Consider the following 14,827-nt stretch of genomic DNA (forward strand, 5'->3'; position numbering starts at 1 on the left):
CCGTTTGATGATATTCTCCGAGGTAAATCTCCAATAGCTCCCTGTTTTCTTTAATAACGCTAATAGGCATAGATTAATTAAACTGTTATATTACTTCCTTCTTTCTACCAGCACCAGTTAGAAATCTTATTACCTGCTCCTCTCTGCTTGCCTTTTCCCCAAGGTGGTTATATTCCAACCAGTTACCAAGGTTTCTCAGAGCCTGTAGCACAAGGTGAAACAGCAGACAGCGTCTCCATGAGGCTGGATCCTGCTCCCAGCCCTTGGCTCCCCAACCCCACCGACCTCGGCAGAGCCCGGGTGGGTGTAAGCGGGGTCAGGATTAAGCCCGGTTTGTCTGAAGAGGTTCTGTCTTGAAAGCAACAGCAGGGCTATTGTTGAGTCTGGATGCCCACTCTAAAAGGGACCACAGCTGTAGGAAAGGGAATTGTATACATCCATCAACTCCTCCAGGGCCTCAGGATGTATTAGTTAAGATTGCGGGATAGCATGTCTCGGCTCCACTGAAGGGCTCCTTTGAATGACATGTTGGATATACTGTTGCACATCTGGCCGCTGTATTATTGAATTGCTCCTACGGTTGCATTTTCCAGACCGCGGGAATGTGTTGGTTAGTCAAGGAGTTGGGGGGGAAAGGATGAAGGGGACAACATGTGGGGAAAATTAGAGGGATGCATCCCGCGGGGTGGGGTGGGTTTGGATGGAGCCGCGTGGTGGAGGCGGGGAGGGAAGGGGGGGGAGCGAGGCAATGCTTTCACACAAAATGCCGTGTTGCCATTTGAAATCCACTCCAGAGCTTCCTGCTCTAATTAAATTTGTCACCATCGTTACTATAATGCCTGCCATTCCTCCGGTGCTTTTTGTTCTCAGGGATCCCAAAACATGACAGAGGCAAGGGCAGATCCTCTGTGTTTCCTCTGCGGGAGGTTTTTCAGAGCAAAACAGGGAAAATACAGTTGTAGGAGCTGCTTTGGGGCAGGAGCACAGCCACTCCTGCTTGGGGGACACTGAGGCTGGGGAAATCTGCGCAGCTCTTGATGGTCTTTTCCAACCTTAATGATTCTATGTCTCCTGGGACTGCTAATTTGCAGGCACTTGGGTGAGCACCCTGAGAAGGCCTTTTGAAGCAAAGAGCCCTTCTTGGGCTTTCACTTGGCTCATCCCACTCTCGGCCCCTCTGGACCTGCAGAGAGCCCAATGTCCCTGAGCCACCTCTGCTCTTGGCACTGCATATGCCCTCTGGCCACTGCCAGCCTGCCAAGAGATGCCCCGTATGGCTGCTCTGTGCCGCTCTGGGGCAGGAGGAATTCACTAATTACTCACAGCTCTTAATATGGCCCCTGAACGCTGCCAGAGTGGCGTGAAGGGCTCAGAGCAGGAGACACAACCTGCTCCATCGTGTCTTCTGTGTCAGCTTGCAGCGAACTGAATGCAAAAAGGCTGTCTGAGCTGCAAACAGCAGAGCCCTTGGAAATTTAAAGGTGCAGAGCACAGAAAACAAAGGCGTTTGTGCTGCTGAATATTCATCCTGGCGTCTGATCCTGCCAGGAGCGAAGCCCGCACAGCTCCCCTGAAAGCTGATGGGAGGGAACCTTGGTCTCAACCTCATCTTGGGCTCCAGCCCAAATCTGAGGGGGGAGAGCAAATTAGTCCTTAATGCACATATATCTTAGACTAAAACCTGATAAGGGAACTCTCCTATGTTAATTTACCTGAGTTATTTACTATACTGATTGCTGAAGGTACTCTGATTAGCGCATGAAATATTTCTATACCTTCGGTCTGATTAACCCATATCTGCAAAATAAATATTTGTCTCATTATAGTTATGCGATCGTGCAATCAAAGACCCCATCATAATGGGAAAGGGAGAAGTATCCATGTGGAAAAGGCAGGGAATGGCGACACAGAACAGCAGGTTGGAGAGCGGGGAGATGAAAAGCAGGGGCATGCCTGGAGGGGGAGGCTCAGTGGTCCCAGCCTCTGGCTGGAGGGGAGTTGAAATGCCGGGGAGGGCACGATTCTCCTCCGGTTTCACCGGTGCTAATTGGGACTAATTCCGTTTGACTCAGCAGCGTTGCGCCAGTCCCAGGGAGAGGAGGGTCAGACCTTGGGAATCACAGGGGTGAGTCCCGGCAGGCTCCCAGCCTCCGGCTTTTTTGAAACAGAAGCAGGGAGTTCCCGGCAGCGCGGTGCGTGTGCCAGTCTCCCAGACGAGCTCTTAAAATAGCCCAGCGCACCAGGCTGTGGCACCGGGGGAGAGCGCGGAGGATGAAGTGTTCAGTCTTCCTGGCCCAGATCCGGGGAGAGGGGGGTTGGCAGCTCCCTGCCCAAGGCGAAGGTGGCTTAAAGTGCGATTTGGGGACATGGGCAGCTGTCACCCCCCACCCAGGTGGCAGGGAGCAGAGGAGTCATCAGCTGGCGATGCCGGCACCACCGAGCATGCTGGACATCCTCCCTCAGCAAGGGGAGCTGTAAGTCATCTGGAGGAGAGGATCCCCCCTCTGCTGTTACAGGGCTGTTTTGCATATGCTCCGTGAGGAAAAGAGAGGAGTTTTATTGTGGCTGTACAGAAGAGCTAAGTCAAGAGGCTGCTTTATGGCTGGCGGATCCCAGCGTGGAGAGCCAGGCGTCCCAGATGCAGCATATAGCAAAGCCTGGCAGCGTCGTGGAGCACTGCTGCAGCACTGCTCAGAGAAAGAGCTGAAGTCATTTTTCTTCTAAGGGCAGGGGGTAGTGGGGAGGAAATATGAAGGCAGCCCTGTTGCTAAGGAAATCTGCTCTTTGTACGGTTGTACATTTAGGTAATGCTAATGAAAGGCCATATAGTAGCGAGGTGCGGATGTCAGCACTGTGCACTCCTGGATATTTGATTAGCATTTCTTTGACTTTGCCTCCTCTAACAGAAATACCTGAGTACATGGACATTGGAAAACAAAATCCCCCCCCTTCTCCTCTGCCAACAGCCCAACGTTACGCAGAGAAAGGAAAAGCCAAAATAAGACACTCCATAATGAATATGTGTTTTTTTCCCCCCGCACACACCCTGGAGAGGATGAGAGCAAACATGTGATGAGAACAGAAATAGTCACATCACTTAATGCATTGCTGGACGGGACCCAGCCAGCACAGCGATGAACCTGGCGTGAGACCCGAGAGCAGCAAACCATCATAGCATCCCATTTAATGGCTGATGGCCCACAGATGTTTTAAACCTCGAGACTGCATCTCTCAGAGGTTTCCCTTTCGACTCAAACATCAGCGGGCAGCTTTTGGAAGCAGAGGCTGTGGATGCTCTATCCAGGGACCCAGCACATCTGCGGATTAGCTGGTGCGTGTGTATGTGTGTGGCATGTGAGCCCGGATCCGGTGATGTGGCTTAGGAAGCAGGAGAGGACCCACACTGCTGCTACAGAGCACCATGTCCTGCTCTTGAGCATCACTGGAAGAATGAGTCAGCCTTTTTCCTTCACACGGGGGTCGAGTGGCTGCCCCTGTCTGAGTGTCACTAATAAAAGCACCCAGAAATGGAAGGGCTCTGTGCTTGCATGGCGTGCTTGTGACAGTCTTAAAGACCAGCTGCTCTGCGTGAGACTTCCAGAGAGCGAGAGCGTTTGAATGAAGCCCTTATATCTCTCTCTTTTTCTTTTTCCCTTTTTTTTCTTGCCACACAGTGCAGCGTGGGCTCTGTTCCTCCTCGCCTTTTGCTCTTGCTCCCTGGGGCAGCACGCTGTGTCTCAGAGGCATGAGGAGTGAGTCCTCCCGGGAGTCCTCCAGCTCGTGTGAGGAATGGCCCCTTGGGGGCTGAATCCAGCAGTGGGGCCCCGAGGTGGCAGAGGCGTCTGTGAGTGTCTCTCCTCAATGACAGCAGCGCCTGGGACAGAGATTTTGGAGGTTTGCACGCCTTCACTCCCTCCCTGCCAGCACCTGCCCCTCCCTCTTGCCGTTGTGCAACATCCCAAGGGCAATTACAGCAATGCTTACGTGGAGGAGTGATATTGGGAAAGTATTTAGTCATTTTAACTGTTCTGCTGGCGGCTCCCCTCCCTTAAGGTGGTTCCTATTTCTTCTTCTCCCTCTCCCAGCATTTCATGGCAACTCTGTGGCCCAGCGACCCTTCTTGGTGCGTCCTTGGCTACAGAGGGCTCCTCTTGGTGAGGGGGAGCACACATTCCCACGGAAGAGCCACATTCCTGTCAGATAACACTTTTCCTTTCCTTTCCCCATCCCTCACGTGCTTATTACAGTGATTTTAAAGCTTCCGCCCCTGTACAGCAATGGAGGGGGGGGATGTTTTTGAAAGCAAAAGTAAGAGGCAGGAGGAGGCAGAGCTTCTCCTGCTCTCAGAGGCTTCTGGACGCTTCTCTGTCTCCATCCCTGGAGTGATTTTCCCCGGGCCCAGTGTAAACAAGGCAATCCGTTACGGCAGTTTGAGCGTTACTCCACAAACACGCCGCTGGTCCCTGCCCCCACCACAGGCTCCCTCTGCTCCTGCTCTTCCTGCTGCTGTGCCGTGAGCCTTGGCTTGGCACAGGGGTTATCAGATGCTCGACCACATGTGGGAGTGACCTCTGAGCATTGGAGGGTGAGGAAAACTCCCGCTGGAACCGGAGTTGAGCCTTCACAGCCCCATCACTCACTGCACTCAGCCCGGCTTGGAGGGTCAGTTGCAAAACTGGGGAGTGTTCAGGGAAGTTTCAGAACACCAATGCACTCCCAAGGAAACACATGGAAGAGTCCTGGGTACTGTTTATCTTAAAAAGATGGTGAAAAGAAGAGGCCGCAGTGAAAGAAGATAAGCTCACGTGCGCACAAGAGCAACACTAGAAAATACATGATTAAGGTTACAAAGTCAGGCATGGAGCGTGTAAGAAATCCTGGAATTAAGGACACCTGAGCGGCTTATGGCCGCGGAATGCTGTGCATTCATTAGGGCACAGTCTTAATTCTGTGGTCGCAAGGTGTTCCTTCCACAGGGGTTTTTCCTCAGGAAGTATGGGATGGATGGAATTTGGTTGAAAGCAGCTCAGTGTCCAGTTTGTGACACTATTCTGTCTGCAACCCCAGTGCCTCGTTCGCTGTGCATTGTGCAGCTCCTGCTTGGAGGGAGAAATTTTTCCTCCTGGACTATCCCAAAATGCTAAGCCTGCTCTTGCCTCTGGCTTTCCCTTCCTTCCCTCTGTCCCACCTCCATGCTGCTCAGTGGCTGGCAGGGGGGAATAGCAGGACCCCCCCCAGCAATAACCCTTTTGGGGAGGGCTGGCTTTGCCCTGGGACCCCAGAGCAGGAGGGAATACACTCTGCAGCTCCAGGAGGGCTGATGCAAGTGCAGCCCACATGCTTCACACTGCCAGCATTTGATTTTCCATCTGTTTTTTGTTTTGGTTCAGTTAAAGGCAGAGAGGAGAGGTGGGTTTTGGTGTGAACCTCCTGTCTGTCTGCATGGGGTGTGTAGGACAAAGGCAGCTTAGCGTGGAAAGCCCCAGAAGCACCCCAAGGAGTGGGCTGGGGGACTTAGAAGACATCGTTTCTCCTGAAGCTGTGGGAAAAGCGTATATTTAGGAGAAGCAGCCTTGCAGCCTGCTGTATGTATTCACTGTCTGAGAGTCGAGCCAGCCAGAGCCTGGAGGGGACAGATGGAGGAATTAAGGACATCTCAGCTGGGCAGCAGGACCAAGGGATGCTTGCAGGGAAGCTGGCTCCCACACCTGAACCACTTTGGAGACAAGGCTGGGAGTTACCCAAGCTTTTCTTAGCAAGAGAGCCCTCCACCGGAATAATGTGTTGTGGACATAAAAGGAGATCTGGAGAGGGAATATTTTCACCCTGGAAGCTGCTAAGGAACTTGCATTTAGCTGCTAGCAATCTGTTTCAAACTGGGTTCCTGTCCCAGGAAAGAGAAAGCAGAGCAGTCTCGCTGTGGAGACCGACTATAAATTCTTTCCTGGCTTTGCTGGGGAAAAACAATGTGCTCTCAGTGAAAACCTCCCAGAAATCCAGGACGTGGGTATTTTATATGTCAGCTCTCAGCCACTTTGGAGAGAGCAGCTAAGGAGACCAGTCAAGTAGATCCCCTGACTTTTATTTACAGGCAAGTCAGTGGAGTGTCTGGTGAAGGACGGAGATGCTGCTGCCCTTGCTGAGCTGGGCAGGTCACGGTGACACACGCGTGACCATGGGAGAGAGGCTGGGAAACCGTTCCTGAGAGAAGAGATTTGAGAAGGATATGTATAGCAGAGCACAAAACTCAAAAGCCACGGTGAAACTTTGCATTTAGATGCCTGCAGCAGCAGCCTGGGGAGCTTTCCGTGAGGACCGATACATTTCCCGCCTCACGGCATTTGCTTAGAAAGTATTCATAAATATACCCGCCACTACTAACCATCCTTTTCTGCTGGGAATTGCCATTAGCAGCTAAATTCAGTGTTTTACATATAAAAAGCATTGAGACTTAATTCTGTGCGATGCTTTCTTCTGAGTCCTTGTAGAAGAGAGAACTCCAGGCTGGATTTCGGCTGAGTTACAGTGAGGTGTTGGGAAGCAGGGGTTGCATTGCTGCACCCTGGAGGTGCATGTGGTGTGGTCAAGAGAAGATGCCATGAAGGATGGGGTGTACTCCCCAAAGGTGGAACCGTTAGACTTGTGAGTTGCTGCACATGGAAGCAGCTTCCATGAAATGTGCACAAACAACTCACTGGGAGACCAAAAATGGACAGGGCTTTTTGGATGCAGCAAGACTCCTAAAATCACAGAATGGTTTGATTTGGAAGGGATCTTAAGGCTCATCTCATACCAACCCCTGCCATGGGCAGGGACACCTTCTACAGGTTGCTCCAAGTGCCATCCTGCCTGGCCTTGAACACTTCCAGGGATGGGGCAGCCACAGCTTCTCTGGGCAACCTGTGCCAGGGTCTCACCATCCTCACAGGGAAGGATTTCTTCCTAATGTCTAATCTAAACCTGCCCTCTCTCAGTGAAGCACATCCCTGACTCTCATTATCTCATCATGTTGCAAATTCCTGCTGCAGCACAGAGGGTCATGTGAGATGTTCAGCCTTTGGGACAGGGAGGGAGATTCCTGTTCCCTCAGCCACTTTCTCAGCAGTACCTGGACTTGTCCAGCCGAAGTTGTCCTCGTGCCAAAAGGAGCACAGAGCGAAGGTCCCCATGGAGTTGCTGGTTTGGAAGGAGATGCAGACTCATGCTCCAGTCTGCGGAGGAGTTTCCAAACACGAGGTATTAGGATGGGATTTCAGTGGAAGCGGATTATCCCATTTCTCTCTTCTCTGAGCACATTTCTCCCACTGAAGCAGCACATGACAGGCAGGGCAGCCGAGGCAGCCAGCGGGGCAGCTCTCATGCTGTGCCTGCCAGAGGGGACTGAGCCCAGAGCTCTGGAGGGTTCTCTGTGTTCCCAGTGTGGCTGGAGCAGGAGCAGGGATGGCAGGAGAGGGATGGAGGGGGCGCAGACGGCGGGCATGGAGCTGTGGTGCTGGATGGGCGGCACAAAGCGCTGTCAGAACAGCAGGGACTCCGCTGGCAACGGCTGCAAATGGAGATGGAAAGGGCTGGAGAGGAAAGGACGCGACACAGCTGGTCCCCTTCGGCTTTGATCTTGAAAGCAAAGGGGTGTTGGCCACAGAGCAGAAGCGGGAAAGAAGGGGGGTGACTCATAAAAACATTGGTGTTTCCATGAAGATGCTGTTACCTGAGGACAGGAAGGAGGAGGGACCTCGCCTGCAAATGTGGGGGGAGCTGGAAGAAAAGGTCCCCCTTATGCAGAAATATCCAGCCTGCTTAGGAACATGGAGCTGTTTGCTCTGGAGCCAGAGGGTTGGTTGTTTGCTGGGAGTTGCTGGTTTTGTGCAGAGCAGAAGGTGGTTTGTATGCTTGTTGCTTAAGGGCAAAAAAAGGGAGAAAAATAAAGGAAGAGCTGGTTTTCTTGGAGGCCTGGGTGGAGATGCCTTCGGAAGAGAAAAGAGGGATCTCCTTTGTAACAACCCATCCTGGGCCTCTACATCCTTCCTGCTGCTGGATGAGGGAGTGTGTCAAGGGGGATGATCCAACCCTGGGTAGCTGGGGAGGAGTCAAACACACCCCAGGATCTTCAGTCAGAGACTCTGGCCATGGGAGGGCTCAGGTTTGGTCTTTCTGACCACCACGGGGTTTGTGCTGGGGAGAGGGTTGTGGTTTACTCACGGGCATGTAGATTTGTTCCACATACCTGTCCCTTCCTCTCACAAGTGATAGATGTGCCCTGTCCTGCACAGGAGGATATGAGAAGGATGGGTGATCACGGCTGAAGCCTGCCCCGCACCAAAACAAGCTCAAACTTTCTCTCTCTGCCCCCTCCATGAGCCCCTGGGGGATTCCAGCTCACAGAAGCCTTATTTGCAGCGTCGGACCAGCTCTAATTTTTATCCTGGAGGCAAAAATCACTGGAAATAACGCTTCATCACTCTGAAGGTCCTGACACCACCCTTAACCACCACATCACGAACCTCCCGTCGCAATTGTGATCTGCGTATGTGTCAAATCTTGCCTCGCAGATAAAAGCTGCTCCACAGGCACCTTTTGTACTAAAATACGGAGCCTTTAAAATGTGAAAGAAACAACAAAATGTAGGACGCCACACAAAGCTGACCCACTGGGGACTGGGAGGGGGGGAAAAACCCGCAAGAAGGAGGGCTTGACACACAAAAATTGTTTTGTTAACAAAGCATCATTGTTCCACTCTGAATCGGTTTGACTGGAGTGGTAGAAACACCCCATCTGGAGACAGATGGAGAGTTTTCTGGCTAAAGAGACGGCGGGAGGAGGGCCGGCTGACAACCCAGCAGATAGCATTGTCTGCTGCTACCTTGGCAATGGAGAGGAGAAAGGGTGGGTGGAAGATTAGGCGTCCCCCGTGCAACCTGCCCGTCGCACCGGATCCCTCCGGAGGAAGGTGTGTGCCCAGGTTGGCAGCTCACACCTCGGGATAAATCCTCCCTCTTTTCTTTTGGGGCTGGTTGGGTGCTCACAGGGACCAGCGAGGTGTCTGGGGAGGCTGCAGGTCACCCTCCAAGGTGCTCTTGGTGACATGGTACCATACCACTTGTGTGCTGTGCCACGGCTTTGTGTGGTGTGGGTTTAGCAGCACTGGGGGACCAAAGTGGAAGCGGCTTCCCAAGGTGAGCGCAGAAGGCTCTTGGATGGGTCTTGCCACTAACTTCCAGGAGAGCGGGATTTGGGCTGCTGGGAGGATGCTGAGTGGAAACCAGCACAGTCAGAGCTGCTGGGAGTGAAACTGGTGGCAGCAGCAAGAATTGATGCAATGCCAGAACGCCCGGGGATGGGACATGCACGGGGTGCCCTGGTGACCCAGCAGGCCTGCAGGATGCCTGAGGACCAGCTCTTGGAATTGTCCTGGCCACCTTGCTGAGGCTGGGAATGAATGAAGAGAAATCTGTGTTGAATGCCTGGGGCCTCTGAGCTACAGCACAGGCTAAACGTGAGTGAAGTGGTTTATGGTGCCAGGCTCTGCTGGTACATGGTGTCCCTCTGCTCGTGAGAGCTCACCAACAGCCCCTGCTCCCTCTGCTGCCTTCCATGCCTGATGGGAAACTCTGGGGTGGGTTCTGCTCCTGCCACAGCTTTGAGGGATCGTATCCTGCCCACCCTATCTGAATTCCTGATGACTTGCTAATTGCTTGACACACTCTACTTGCAATGCAAGAGACAGGCTCACGTCATCCTCTGTGGTTTGCCAGGGGAGAGTGTGAACCTCTTTTTGACTTGCCTTGAAATAGATGAAAAAGAATAGAGCTCGATATGATTAATGTGAAAACTTCAGCTTGGTTTCCTGCCTTGGCATCAGGGCTTTGGTCTTCTTAGCATCACCGTGCCTTGTTTTTTGAGGACTGGGTACACGTGGGACCATCTGAGGGCTGATGGTGCTGGCTGTGGCGGTCCTGTGGGGGCTCCTGTGCAAGGCCTGTCCATAATCTCCAGCTGCTGCAGACATTCCAGGTTTGTGCAGCAGTCACAGAAGGATTCAGGTGGTTGCCTTGAGGCACTTCTGAGATAATACCTCAAGGGCTCATATTCAAACCCACTGGGGCCTTTACAGTTGCATGGTGGAAATCTATTCAGATGAACCATGGCTTTTCAGGGAGCCAGATGAGCAGCCCAGCTTGCCTACTGGCTGCAGGCAGGCAGTCACCCTTTCACAGGGGATCAGGGGACTGGCACAGCTTCCATACATCCAGCAAAAAAACCCTTAGAAGTAATAAAGTACAAGGTGGGTTTGACTTTTGAGCCTCAGGGCTGCAGATGCAGCAGCGTGGTGGTGGCAAGGGGTGTCCTGTTGCCCTGGTGTCCCCAGACCCATCCAGTGTGTGCCCATGAGGTTGGGAAGCCGAATGCAATATTGGCTTCCCAGCCTGGTCCACTGGGTTTACCCCCTGCATCACCTGCCCTGGGACAGATCCAGCCTGGTCTGAGCAGTGCTGAGCTGGTCCAGAGGGACACGGCACGGGGTGGAGTGTGAGGGTGACAAGGAAGGTCTGTGTCACATCATGCTGTTCAGTGCGTGAAATCCCAAGGTGTTTGCATCCATCGTGGCACCACAGGTGCCTTTGGGATGAAGCGTGGCCTCAGGGAGGAGAAGTGAAGGTGGTCACTGAATGCAGGATGGAGTAAAACAGGTCGGATCTATTCACCTGAGCTCTCCTACAATGTGTCATGGTTGTCCCAGCGGGAAGGGACCTGGGAGAAGCAAGATGCTTGGACAGCCATCTCCTGCTTTTGAAGCCATTTGCTTGCCCTGGGCTGCTGGGGACATTGTCCCCACTGCCTGCCCCGAAAAAACATCCTTTTGCTGTTTCAGATTTCAGCCCTGCTGCTGCACCAGCTGCACCGTGCTGGCAAGGGAGGAGAGGGGAGGTGAGGCAGGGCAGGCAGGCTCGGCTTGTGCCCACTGCTGTCACGGTGCAGAATCCTTGGCATTGCTGTGGATGCCAGGAGCCAGCCGGGGCACGGGCCCTGCCTCTGGGCGCTGGCTGCCCTAGGAGGAGGAAACAGGGTCTGGATTGCTGGTGATGCATCAAAGCATCCACGAGTGAGGTCTGACACATGCCTGGCAGCAGGTCAAGGTGCCGTTCGCTTTGCCCTTACCACTTGGAAAGCAAAGTATTTCCCTGGGGAAGTGGCATCCACCCCACCTCCGCCCCCGTCCCGCCATCCCGGCGTGAAATCTTTCACCTTGCTTTCCCCCTGTGCGGAAAGGGGAGAGAAATTCGCATGCAAGCTCTCCCGGGAAGCACAGGGGATGGATTCACCTTGCTGAGAGGCGAGGGAATCGCCGGGAAGGAGGTGCTGGAATAATCGCCGAGCGGATTAATCTGCAGCGACTCGGTTGTCGCCAGTCACCGGTGTAAAGGCGCCCGGGGAGGTCGGGCGCGTTCGGGCGGTGTTGTGCTGCTCTCTCTGCCTCCCAAACGCCTCCTGCGCCGGGCTCTGTGAATCAGCATTTCTGCAGTCGGAATGAGACAGCGGGGAAAGGCAGGAAGATGTCAGGGCACGGGGAGCCTGGCGGGGAGGAGGATGGGGGGGGACCTCGTTAAAAAGGGGCAGCCTGTGAGTTGGGGGTGGTCTCATGCCGCGGATCTGCAATCTGCTCCCACCAGGTTTTTGCTCATTACCGCCGTACTCCCCTCGTGCGCAGTGGCGAGGTAAACAAGCGCTGGGAGCGATGCCTCCCCTTTCCCGCTCGTCCCCTCCCCGCCGCCGGCGACGGGGGAATGTGACAAGCTGGCACTGGGAGAAGGCATGAAAGCGATGTGATCCGCTGCGGCTCCTGAGCCGAGAACCCGGGGAGATCCAGTTACAGCGGCGGGGTTAGAACAAAAGAGATTTGCCTCCGGGATCAGTTCCCCTCCGTTTTCCGGGCTGTGCACATGCCAGTGTGTGCACGCGTGGGGCAGCCCCGGGCTCCGGTGGGGAGCGGAGCACCGGCAGCCCCGGGGCCCGGCTGAGCACCGGGGCTCCAATGCTCCGAAATGCTGCTTTTTCCCAAAGCGGGGAGAGAGCAGGGTGATCCCCCTGGGACAGGCCTAGAAATAGCAAGGCCAAGCCAGGCTTTGCAGTGCTTGGAAATCAGGAGCCAAGCTGGGCAGTCGGCGGTTGCCGGAGCTCCAGATTTTCCTCTGCCGAGGGTTGAGCTCTGGGCTTGGGGTGTGAGACTACCCCCTGGTCCCCATGGTTTGCTCCTGCACCCAAGGCATTTCCAGGTGACACCTCCTCCCCTCCATCACAAGGCTGGCCAGCGAGCAAAACCCCAATCCCTAAAAAGCCTTTTCTGCCCCATAACAGCTGTGCCAACACCGTGTTATCCAAGATGCCTTTAACCCGCAGCCGTGGCAGGGCCAGGGGCACCCGTGAGCCTTTCACATGTGCTGCAGGACTGGCTCCCGGAATCAGCAGGATCCTGCACCCTGGGATGCTTGTCGCTCATTTTGAGGGGGATTTGGCTTATTTGGGGGTGGGGGTTTTTTTGGCATATTGCCTTCTCCCAAATGCCGCTGGGGATGAGCTGTGGAGAGCACAGATGTGCATCCCAAGCATACCACAACGAGGTTCCTGATTTAAGGACTGTGATTAACCTCTTTCCGACAGTTGCTAACCAGGTGCAGGATTGTAATGGGAAGAGGAGAAAGCTCAGTGAAAACAGCCAGTTTTCCTCCATCACCTGGAAATGCACACGGATGCCATTTTCTGCCTGGAAATCAGGCAGGGTTTAGAATTTTTAAAGGGCTCAGGGACACCCTGTTTGTATCAGCACTGCTCTGTGGCTGCTCTCCAGAGCCAATCTTCTCCTTTCCTACTTGGGATCCCACAAACAAGGCATCGATGCAATATGAATCTGGCACAGGGTGTGCTGGTGTGTGGGATCGTGGGCTGTGGACTCGGGGCTCTGCATGCAGGGGTGGTAATGGGAAACAGGGCAGAAAATCACCCCAGATTTGCCTGGTCCAGGTTTCCCTGGGACCTTGTTCTTTGGAAAGCCGGGTATTGGGAGGAGAAGTGGTATTCCACAGTCAGGCATGAAAAGGGGAACCATTGCAGCTTGTGTTTTGCAGTCAAGAGTTAAACTAGGAGCTGCCAAAATTGCTCATTTTCAGGAAATCTGGTATCTGTGGGATTCAGGGCTCCTCTGGCCAGGACTACAAAAGAGCTGGAGAGGGACTTTTTCCAAGGGCATGGAGTGACAGGACAAGGGGGAATGGCTTCACACCGAGAGAGGGCAGGGATAGATTGGATATTAAGAAGAAATTCCTCCCTGGAGGGTGATAAGGCACTGGCACAGAGAAGCTGTGGCTGCCCCATTCCTGGAAGTGTTCAGGGCCAGGTTGGACAGGGCTTGGAGCAACCTGGGATAGTGGAAGGTATCCCTGCCCATGGCAGGAGAGTGGGATGAGATGGTCTTTAAGGTCCCTTCCAACCCAAACCATTCTGGGATTCCGTGACTGTCTCTGGCCTCCCAGGTCAGTGTTTCATGTGTGACACAAATGCTGTATCTCACCCCAAATGCCCCTCTGGCATCATGGTGGGGTTTAGATTGACTTCAAAGTTGCCTGTGGGTGTTTTTCAGAAGGTCGCAGTCTTAACTCCTGTTCCAGCCCCTGGCTGGGTGGTTTTAGGACCCCCTCATTGTACCTCTTCCCCTTTCCATCTCCCCATCTCTTAGCTGCAGACAAATCCCTGTATTTCCCTCCAAAGAGGCTGCAGGCTGTGTTTCACACTGAGGCTCCAAATACCTTGCAGAGTCAAGAACTGTTCCTTGGGGGAACGGCAGGGAGAGAGAGGGATGGGGGAGTGGGCAAGAGGAGACCCCCCAAAGGGGGTGAGTAGAGAATAGGTTTGGGAAATGTAAAGAGACAGAAAAATTTATTAAAAACAATTAATAGCTGCTCCAACCAAGGATTTAAACTGAAACCAAAGCCTTAGGGAGGGAGGAAATGAAGTGGCATATGATTGTTATTTTATTGCTTAATATTTTTTTTTTAAATATGATATGCTAAATGCAAATAAGCATTTGTACCGAGGAGGAGAGGGAGGGGATGGAAGACATGCCGGGAAAAGTGAGTGGGATCTAGGTTTTGCATCGTTCACTGAATTACTGGCAGGTCTTTTGTAACATCTGTTAAAAATAAAACAAACATTCATTTCCATTTCTCGCTGCCTGAGATGGCTCCTGCAAAAAAATTTCAACCTGTCCAGGAATTTGTCTTGAAAGTTGCCCTCCCTCTCCTCACGCCCCCTCTTCTCCAGGGGAGATTTCCTTCCTGGACTTCCCAGGGGCTCCATTAGCCCCACATTAAAGCCTTTTTACTTTGCTCTAAAACTCTCCATCGAAGTAAAAGGAATTCTAATAAACCGCTGGGAAGACTCTGCTATTCACTCTTTCCATGGAAACACGGCGCTGCCTCAGAGTAGAGCTCCTCTCGACGGAGCCTGGGTCACGGCAGGAGGAGACCGAGGAGGGATGCAGAGATGGTTTCCATTATAAGAGACCTTTTGAGAGAAATAATCACTGCTCTCCCACCAAGGAAAGCCTTCGAGACATCAGGGGCCTCAGCGTGGCTTGGGAGCAGGGCCAGCCTTGAAGGGGGTGGTGGTGGGAAGTGGGGATGTGCTGGGCGCTGAGAAAGTCATTAAAACATCTGATTAGTGGAAATTAAGGCGTCCAGGATCAATTCCTCTTTCCTGATGGGAGGGAGGAGTCTGGAAGGGTGGATGGACCCAGTGCTTCAGGCAGAGGCTACACGGGGGGCTCGGGGCTGGG

At 53.3% G+C, this 14,827-nt stretch overlaps 1 protein-coding gene across 4 annotated transcripts in view; it reads left to right on the plus strand.

Annotated features, from left to right (window-relative positions):
- The window catches only part of RAI1 (retinoic acid induced 1), a 74,527-nt gene that overhangs the window by 16,718 nt on the left and 42,982 nt on the right, over nt 1-14,827 (plus strand). Inside the window, exon 1 of one of the 4 annotated variants that reach the window (XM_064673299.1) lies at nt 3,675-3,894. The exons of the other annotated variants lie outside the window; for them this stretch is intronic. The gene's annotated coding sequence lies outside the window, so the exon portion shown is untranslated. Of the gene's footprint in view, nt 1-3,674; nt 3,895-14,827 lie in introns of those variants that run through there. 4 annotated transcript variants of the gene reach the window in all.

Source organism: Pseudopipra pipra, chromosome 16 (genome assembly GCF_036250125.1).
Source record: "Pseudopipra pipra isolate bDixPip1 chromosome 16, bDixPip1.hap1, whole genome shotgun sequence".
Classification (NCBI taxonomy): domain Eukaryota; kingdom Metazoa; phylum Chordata; class Aves; order Passeriformes; family Pipridae; genus Pseudopipra; species Pseudopipra pipra.